This window comes from Tachyglossus aculeatus, chromosome 1 (genome assembly GCF_015852505.1).
Source record: "Tachyglossus aculeatus isolate mTacAcu1 chromosome 1, mTacAcu1.pri, whole genome shotgun sequence".
Lineage (NCBI taxonomy): Eukaryota > Metazoa > Chordata > Mammalia > Monotremata > Tachyglossidae > Tachyglossus > Tachyglossus aculeatus.
This window is the reverse complement of record NC_052066.1, coordinates 120,218,396-120,228,749: the sequence shown is the minus strand read 5'-3', so window position 1 is coordinate 120,228,749 and position 10,354 is coordinate 120,218,396.

The window sequence follows — 10,354 nt, the reverse complement described above, 5'->3', positions numbered from 1 at the left end:
AGGAAGAAACCAACAGGGAGGGAGGATGGTGTGTGGGGAAATCTAAGTGGAGGAGAGAACTGGGGAAGAAAGTTGAGGGATTCAGTTTGGGATGCATTGAACTGGAGGTGCCAGCAGGATATCCAAGTAGAGATGCTCTGAAGGCAGCAGGAAAAAAAAAAGATTGCACACAATCAATCATATTTATTGAGTGCCTACTGTGAGCAGGGCATTGTACTAATTTGGGAGAGTAATACACAATAATATAAATAGACATACTCCCTGCCCACAATGAGCTTATAGTCTAGAGGAGAAAGGTGAGGACTAGCAAGGAAGATTTTGGAGTTATCCTCAAAGAGATGGTGGTTGAAACCATGGAAGTGGGTTGCTTTTCCTAAGGGAGTGAATGTACAGGAAGAAAAAGAGAACCAAAACAGAGGCTTAAAGGACATCTACAGTTAGGGGGTGGGAAGCAGAGGAAGAGCCAGCAAAAGAGAATGAGGAGTAGCCAGAGAGGAAAGAGACAACATAATTAGGTTGGACAAAGTTCATGTCCTGTTATTGGCCTGTGAAGGGGGGAGGATAGTTATTAAATCCTCATTTTACAGAAACTGAGCTCATTGGAAACATTGAAGAGAATGGTCTCATTGGAGCGAAGAGAGTGAAACCTGGATTGTGGAGGATAAAATGGAATTTGGGAGGAAGTGGAGGATAAAATGGAGTTTGGGAGGAAGTGGAGGCAGGGATTTTTTTTCAACCCAATCATGGAGTTGGACGAGAGTGGAAGGAGGAAGAGGGGGTGATAGCCGATGGTGTGGAGAAGGTACTTTTATGTTGGTGGGGAGATGTGAGCATGTTTGAAGGCTGAGGGAAAGGATTAATCAGAAGGCAAGTGGTTAAGGGTAGCAGTCAGGAAGGGAAGAAGAGTGAACACAAGTGATTTTAAGAAATGAGAAGGGTTGGGATTGGTTTCACTTAAAGGTGGGCGTGGATTTTGAGAGCAGAAGGGGAGATGTCCTCTTGAGAGGCGGCTGAGAAAGATGAAGAGGAAGTGGGAATGAGAGGTTTTGGGGGAGCCCATGCCAAATGCTTTGATTTTGATTTTGTTGGCTAAGCAGTTGGCAAGTCATCGGGGAGAGAGAGTAGGGAGGCGAGGGAGTTCTGGGGATTTCAAGAGGGAAACAGCCCCAACCTTGGCCTTGCCTTATCTTCCCCGCTTGCTGCCGCTGCCCCAGCTTAAGAAACCGAGGCTAAAACCATGCTACCCGATCGATGACTGCTCCCAAGTGAGGTCAGAAACACAACAAAACTCACTGCAAATGGGTGGTGCCCAGTGCCACAGTGCCTCACGGTGCAGGTCAGTGGCCGGCACAAACTCAAAACTTTAGTACTACAGGAATAGAAAAAAATGAAGCAGAAAGCAATGAAGCGAATTCCAGAAGCTTCACTCTGGTACACACTGTGTGCTCTGCACACAGTAAGCGCTCAATAAATACGATTGAATGAATGAATGAATGGCAGTATGGCAGAAACGGAAGTTCCAGTCAGCATCTGTGCAGTAACTGAATCAGCAGACTAGGAATGCAATCAAGTGTAGCTCTCCCCTTTCCATCAATCAATCAATCAATCATTCATTCATTCATTCAATTGTATTTATTGAGCGCTTACTGTGTGCAGAGCACTGTACTAAGCGCTTGGGAAGTACAAGTTGGCAACATATAGAGACAGTCCCTACCCAACAGTGGGCTCACAGTCTAAAAGGGGGAGACAGAGAACAAAACCAAACATACTGACAAAATAAAATAAATAGAATAGATATGTACAGGTAAAATAAATAAATAAATAGAGTAATAAATAAGTACAAATATATATATATATATATATATCCATGCCATCACACCCATATATATACCCGGGGCGGTTTAGACACACCGTGAAGCTGTTTTAGCACATTCATTCATTCATTCAATCATATTTATTGAATGCTTACTGTGTGCAGAACCTGCCCTCTTAACCTGGCTTGTTGACAAAAATGAACACCTACGCAATATTTACACTGATTAAGCGACTCTTGGCTGTAAGCTCATTGTGGGCAGGGAATGTGAGTTATATTGTTATATTGTGTCCTCCCCAGCATTTAGTACAGTGCCCTGCACACAGTAAGTGCTCAATAGATATGACTGTCTGACATATCTAGGGGAAAGATGATGATATGAAATTTTATAATAATAATGATGATGACGTGTTCATTCATTCATTCAATCGTATTTATTGAGCGCTTGGGAAGTACAAGTTGGCAGCATATAGAGATGGTCCCTACCCAACAGCGGGCTCACAGTCTAGAAGGGGGAGACAGACAACAAAACAAAACATATTAACAAAATAAAATAAATAGAATATATATGTCCAAATAAAATAGAGTAATAAATACGTACAAACATATATACATATATACAGGTGGTGTGGGGAGGGGAAGGAGGTAAGGCTGAGAGGGAGGAGGGGGAGAGGAAGGAGGGGGCTCAGTCTGGGATTTGTTAAGCGCATACTATGTACCAGGCACTGTTCTAAACGCTGGAATAATCTTTTTCATTGTCACTGCAAGGCCAATAAGCTCAGCACATCCACCAGAGGTGAAGGTATGTGTGTGTGTGACTCCAAAAATGTTCAACAACAGCACTGATTGGGCCTCCAGCATAGAAAGCATTATTCTAAGGTACTTGAAGAACAGCAGGAGTAAAAGGCACAGGCTTTGGCCTTGATATTTGTAAACGGATGGACTATTTGAGGGCAGGACTATGTCTGCATGTACAACTATGATCATCAACAGTCTTCACTGGGAGCTTCAGTGGAAAATGCCTGGCTCTGGGAAACAGGAGACCTGGCTTTGCAAGGAAGGGATTCCAGCTGGACCTACACCAACAGTGTTGAGAAGCAGCATGGCCCAGTAGAAATCAATCAATCAATCAATCAATCAATCGTATTTATTGAGCACTTACTGTGTGCAGAGCACTGTACTAAGTGCTTGGAAAGTACAAGTTGGCAACATATAGAGACAGTCCCTCCCTACCCAACAGTGGGCTCAGAAAGAGCCCGGGCCTAGGAATCAGAAGGACATGGGTTCTAATCCCGGTTCTGCAGTATGTCTGCTGTGTGACCTTGGGCAAGTCACTTCACTTCTCTGTGCCTCAGTTACCTCATCTGTAAAATGGGGCTCAAGATGGTGAGCCCCGTGAGGGACATGGGCTGTGTCCAACCTGATTAACTTGTATCTACCCCAGTGCTTAGAACAGCACTGGGGAGGGGAGGAGGGCAGCGTGGCTCAGTGGAAAAAGCCCGGCCTTGGGAGTCAGAGGTCATGGGTTCTAATCCCTGCTCCGCCATTTGTCAGCTGTGTGACTTTGGGCAAGTCACTTCACTTCTCTGAACCTCAGGTACCTCATGTGTAAAATGGGGATTAAGGCTGTGAGCCCCACATGGGACAACCTGATCACCTTGTATCCCCCCCAGCACTTAGAATAGTGCATCAATCAATCAATCAATCAATCGTATTTATTGAGCGCTTACTGTGTGCAGAGCACTGTACTAAGCGCTTGGGAAGTACAAGTTGGCAACATATAGAGACAGTCCCTACCCAACAGTGAGCTCAGTCTAAAAGGGGGAGACAGAGAACACAACCGCATCGCACATAGTAAGTGCTTAACAAATACCATTATTATTATTATTATTATTAATAACAGTGCTTGGCACATAGCAAGTGCTTAACAAATACCACAATCATTATTATTATTCTCTGTGCTTCAGTTTCCTCATTGGTAAAATGGGGATTAAATACCTGTTTTCCTTATTTTGACTATGTGCCCCATGTGGGACAAGGACCGTGAACAGTCTGCATAGCACTGTTTCTAGCACGGTGCTTAGTACAGTGCTTGGCACCTAGTGAGTGCTTAATAAATACAACGATTATCATTACTGGTGCACATTTCTGACTGAAAAATAATAATAATAATTGTGGCATTTAAGTGCTTGCTATGTGCCTGGCACTGTACTAAGGCTGGGGTGGATACAATCAAATGGGGTTGGACACAGTCCCTGTCCCATGTGGGGCTCACAGGTAGACAGCTGTTTTCCAGCTGGCCAAATTGGGTGGAGAAGACCACAGAGGGTGAAGAAGACCACACTACAGTCACTTGTTGGGTCACGGAGTTGTGGCCACTGAGAAGGGGCACTATTGTTGCAGTCATTTCACACTTTAAACTCACTGTGGGCAGGGAATGTGTCTGTTAACTCTGTTGTATTGTTCTCTCCTCAAACGCTTAGTACAGGGCTCTGACCAAAATAAGCATAGAGAAGCTGTACAGCATAGTAGACAGAGCACGGGCCTGGGAGTTAGAAGATCATGGGTTCTAATCCCGGCTCTGCCACCTTGCTGTGTGACCTTGGCCAAGTCGCTTCATTTCTCTGGGCCTCAGTTCCCTCATCTGTAAAACGGAGATTGAGATGGTGAGCCCCATGTGGGACAGGGACTGTGTCCAACTCGATTTGCTTGTAACCACCCCAGGCTTAGTACAGTGCTTGGCACATAGTAAGCACTTAACATATGCCACAATTGTCATTATTATTCAGTAAATATTATCGGTTGATGTGAGTTTTGTGTAGAGAAACCTTCATGAGTTCTTGACAGTGTGCTGGTCCCCTTGCCTGACTACTGGCTCACTGCACTTCCATGTGCCAGCAGGGATGAAAGTGCCAGAGGTTGGAGTTCATTCATTCATTCAATCGTATTTATTGAGCGCTTACTGTGTGCTGAGCGCTGTACTAAGCACTTGGGAAGTACAAGTTGGCAACATGTAGAGACAGCCCCTACCCAGCAATGGCCTCACAGTCTAGAAGGGAGAGACAGACAACAAAACAAAACATGTGGACAGGTGTCAAGTCATCAGAACAAATAGAATTAAAGCTAAATTCACTTCATTAACAAAATAGAATAGTAAATATGTACAAGTAAAATAGAGTAATAAATCTGTACAAACATATATACAGGTGCTGTGGGGAGGGGAAGGAGGTAGGTCAAGGGGATGAGGAGGAGGAGAGGAAAAAGGGTGCTCAGTCAGGGAAGGCCTCTTGGAGGAGGGGAGCTCTCAGTAGGGCTTTGAAGGGTAGAAGAGAGCTAGCTTGGCGGCTGGGCAGAGGGAGGGTATTCCAGGCCAAGGGGAGGACGGGGGCCGGGGATCGACGGTGGGACAGGAGAGAACAAGGACCAGTGAGGAGGTTAGAGGCAGAGGAATGGAGGGTGCAGGCTGGGCTGTAGAAGGAGAGAAGGGAGGTGAGGTAGGAGGGGGTGAGGTGATGGACAGCCTTGAAGCCGAGAGTGAGGAGTTTTTGCTTGATGCGTAGTTATTGGTCCTAAAGTCTTAAAATCGAGGCTTGCCCACTGCTGCCAATGGGAGAACCCACCCTTGTGTGTGGAGCACAGTACTCGGTGACCATAACTGTAGCCAAGCATTTTTTGGACTCCTGCTGGGTCCAAACATCTGCTTTGAGAAATGCCCTAGTTGATTATTTGGTCAGAAACCTTCAACCCTGAGGCACAGCCCCACCAGGCAGAACTGGGATTAAGCCCAGGTGTTCTGATCCCCAGAGCTGGGTTCTTTCATTTATTCATTCACTCATTTATCGATCGCTCACTGTGTGCAAAGCATGGTACTAAGCGCTTGGGAGAGTAGAATATAGCAATAAAATATCATTCCCTGCCCACAACGAACTTACAGTCTAGAGGAGGAGACAGACGATAATATAAATCAATAAACTACCGCTATGTACGGAAGTGGTGTGAGGCTGGGAAGGGGGATGAATAAAGGGAGTAAGTTGGAGCAAGGCAGAAGGGAATGGGGGAAGAGGAACGGAGGGCTTTTGTGAACAAGGGGAAACTGGCCCAACTGTAGAACTAGGTGGGCCCTTAAGAAAATTCTGAAATGATCTCTGCCCTTGAGGGGCTTACAATCTAATGGGGAAAACCAGCACACATAAACTAATGTGTGTGTGTGTGTGTGTGTGTGTGTGTGTGTGTGTGTGTGTGTGTGTGTTGGTGGAAAATATGAAAATAGATTTAAAAAAGAATAAAAAAAATAGCACAACTAGATGTGCTACATGAGTGTCAGGAGCCACAAGACGAGAGAAGAAAGGAAATGTGGGGAGACGAAAAAAGAAGAGGCTGAAGTCGAGGTGGGGAGGGTTAATTTCCTTCTCTCAATATGTATTATCCAAGTCGGTGTGAAGGGTTCTGGGCATGCTTAGGAGGCTGAAAAAGACATATCAGCGAGGAGGAATGAAGGATGCAAAATGGGGAATTATGGAGAAAGACAAGGCAATGGGCCCTCAGCTATTTGCACTGACTTCCAGAAAGGAGGAGAGAGAGGTCCCCGAAGTGCTCCACAACAGCAGCGCAGTTTAGATTCCTGACACCCAGGGTGCACAGGCCTCAAGCTTAGCTCCTTTAGGACAGGAATGGCATCCACCATCTATTGTGCTCCCTCAAGCACTTAGTACAGCTCATTCATTCATTCATTCAATCGTATTTATTGAGCGCTTACTGTGTGCAGAGCACTGTACTAAGCGCTTGGGAAATACAAGTCGGCAACATATAGAGACGGTCCCTACCCAACAACGGGCTCACAGTCTAGAAGGGGGAGACAGACAACAAAACAAAACATGGAGACAGGTGTCAAGTCGTCAGAACAAACAGAATTAAAGCTAAGTGCACATCATTAACAAAATAAATAGAATAGCAAATATGTACAAGTAAAATGAAAAGAGTAATAAATCTGTACAAACATATATACAGGTGCTGTGGGGAGAGGAAGGAGGTAGGGCAGGGGTGGATGCGAAGGGGGAGAGGAAGGAGGGGGCTCAGTGTGGGAAGGCCTCCTGGAGGAGGTGAGCTCTCAGTAGGGCTTTGAAGGGAGGAAGAGAGCTGGCTTGGCAGATGTGCGGAGGGAGGGCATTCCAGGCCAGGAGGAGGACGTGGGCCAGGGGTCGACGGCGGGACAGGCAAGAATGAGGCACAGTGAGGAAGTTAGCAACAGAGGAGCAGAGGGTGCGGGCTGGGCAACTTTAATGGAATTCTGAGTAGATCCACCAGCATGATATTCAACTTTAAACTTTAAGATCAGAAAAATCAGTGCTCTCGACTGAGTTTGGATTCACTGTAGATGGCACTACCATCCTTCCCGTCTCACAGGCCTGCAACCTTGGTGTCATCCTCGACTCCGCTCTCTCGTTCACCCCTCACATCCAATCCGTCATCAAAACCTGCTGGTCTCACCTCCGCAACATCGCCAAGAGCCACCCATTTCTCTCCATCCAAACCGCTACTTTGCTGGTTCAATCTCTCATCCTATCCCGACTGCATTACTGCATCAGCCTCCTCTCTGATCTCCCATCCTCCTGTCTCTCCCCACTTCAGTCTATACTTCAGGCTGCTGCCCGGATCATCTCTGCGCAGAAACGCTCTGGGCATGTTACTCCCTTCCTCAAAAATCTCCAGTGGCTGCCTGTCAACCTACGCATCAAGCAAAAACTCCTCACTCTCGGCTTCAGGGCTCTCCATCACTTCGCCCCATCCTACCTCACCTCCCACCTCATCTCCCTTCTCTCTTTCTCCAGCCCAGCCCACACCCTCCACTCCTCTGCTGCTAATCTCCTCACTGTACCTCATTCTCGCCTGTCTCGCCATCAACCCCCGGCCCACATCCTCCCCCAGGCCTGGAATGCCCTCCCTCCACACATCCACCAAACTAGCTCTCTTCCTCCCTTCAAAACCCTACTGAGAGCTCACCTCCTCCAAGAAGCCTTCCCTGGCTGAGCCCTTTTTCCTCTCCTCCTCCTCATCCCCCACCCTACTGCCTTCCCCTCCCCACAGCACCTGTTTATGTTTGTATAGATTTATTACTCTATTTTACTTGTACATATTTACTATTCTATTTATTTTAATGATGTGCATTTAGCTTTAATTCTGTTTGTTCTGATGACTTGACACCTGCCCACATGTTTTGTTTTGTTGTCTGTCTTCCCCTTCTAGACTGTGAGCCCTTTGTTGGGTAAGGACCGTTTCAATATGTTGCCAACTTGTACTTCCCAAGTGCTTAGTCCAGTGCTCTGCACACAGTAAGCACTCAATAAATACAACTGAATGAATGAATGAATTTGCCCACCTACGAGGCAGTGCCTTTCACATCTCTTTTATTCAGGTTTCCAAGTAGTTATGATAGTCGTAGAACTTCAGGGGAACTGTGTACGTAATAGGGCAATGGATGTGTAAAATAAAGGCGTTTTCGCTAGCGTAGGGTGGGTACGTTAAGCAGTGTGGCTTAGTGGAAAGAGCACGGGCTTGGGAGTCTCAAGTCGTGGGTTCTAATGCCGGCTTCACCGCTTGTCAACTTGGGCAAGTCACTTAACTTCTCTGTGTCTCAGTTACCTCATCTGTAAAATAGGGATTAAGAATGTGAGCCCCATGTGGGACAACCTGATTACCTTGTATCTACCCCAGCGTTTTGAACAGTGCTGCACATAGGAAGCATTTAACAAATACTATTATTATTATTACCATCATCATTATTCTGATATGCTCCAGGGTTTGGGTCAGTAACGGATGGTTTGGAAGAGGTAGGAGGATCCAGGATAACGATTTGCATTTCAGCATTCCAGGGAAGGCAAAACGGCACATTCAAGGTCCTCACTGTGTAGCTGCCTTTCAGAATTTGTCCGGGTTTATGTGCCTGCCCGTGCTTGCCTGGAGCTCCAGGAGCTCTTGAGCCTGTTGCTTTTCCAGTGTCTGCCTGAAGCCAAGCTAATACATACTAAAAGGGCTTCGCTCCTATCAATTACAGAATGAGGAACAAGGAAACCTTCTGAGGTGCAGCCCAGCCGCACTTCAAAGGGCAACAGAAGCTCCTCTCAAAGGGTCTTCTCACCCCCAAGGACAGGGATCTTGTCTGATTCCCAACTGTGTTTTCTCTCCCAATGCCTAAGACAGTGCTCTGAACCCAGGGAGCACTTAATGCTGTTGCAACTACTACTACTATTACACTACTACTACTACTACTTTTACTACTACTACTTAGCCCTCTAGTCTGTAAGCTCACTATGGGCAAGGGAATGTGTCTACCAACTTTGTTATATTGTAATAATAATAATAATAATGGCATTTATTAAGCGCTATGTGCAAAGCATTGTTCTAAGCGCCAGGGAGGTTACAAGGTGATCAGGTTGTCCCACGGGGGGGGGGGCTCACAGTCTTAATCCCCATTTTACAGATGAGGTAACTGAGGCACAGAGAAGTTATTTGCCCAAAGTCACACAGCTGACCATTGGTGGAGCTGGGATTTGTGCCCATGACCTCTGACTCCAAAGCCAGTGCTCTTTCCACAGTGCCACGCTACTTCTCTAAGCACTTAGTACAGTGCTCTGCACACATAAGTGCTCAAAAAAATACAATTAATTAGTCCTACTCAAGGTCACAATGCAGAAGCAGAAGTTCCAGCACTTAGAACAGTGCTTTGCACATAGTAAGCGCTTAACAAATGCCATCATTATCATCATCATCATCAATCGTATTTATTGAGCGCTTACTGTGTGCAGAGCACTGTACTAAGCGCTTGGGAAGTACAAATTGGCAACATATAGAGACAGTCCCTGCCCAACAGTGGGCTCACAGTCTAAAAGGGGGAAACAGAGAACAAAACCAAACATACTAACAAAATAAAATAAATAGAATAGATATGTTATCCCTGAAGAAAGGCCTCTCCTGCAGGAGAATCTGTCCATTCATTCATTCAATCGTACTTATTAAGCACTTACCGTGTGCAGAGCACTTTACTAAGCTCTTGGGAAACTACAATACAACAATAAACAGTGCCATTCCTTGCCCACAGTGAGCTCAAAGTTTAAAGCGGGAAGTAGTAGAGGGGGAATGAGAGCGACTGAAAGGTGGTTAGAAGCCCAGGAGAGAATGTTTATTAGTTTTGGCAGTACCACGACGCTAACTATTTTCAGGTCGATACTCTGGAGTTTCCTTTAAACTCTATCTGACCTTTTGCCCGAAATGTTTCTTGGGAACCTGGTCAAGGAGACACGACTAACTCGTTTGTTTTGGGAAAGTCTATAATGGCGAAAAAGAGAGTAAAAATAGAGTGAAAGAGAAAGTCCACTTACTAACCGGGCACTGATCCACCACTAGCCTCCTCTCACACCGTTGATGTGTGAGAGGAGCCGGGTTCACAGATGAAGGGGCTTAGCCACACTAATTCCGGAAATGTCAATCGAAGAGCTTGCTGGTGCAGATTGATGGTGTGGAACCAGCCCACAGCTGTTCCGTACA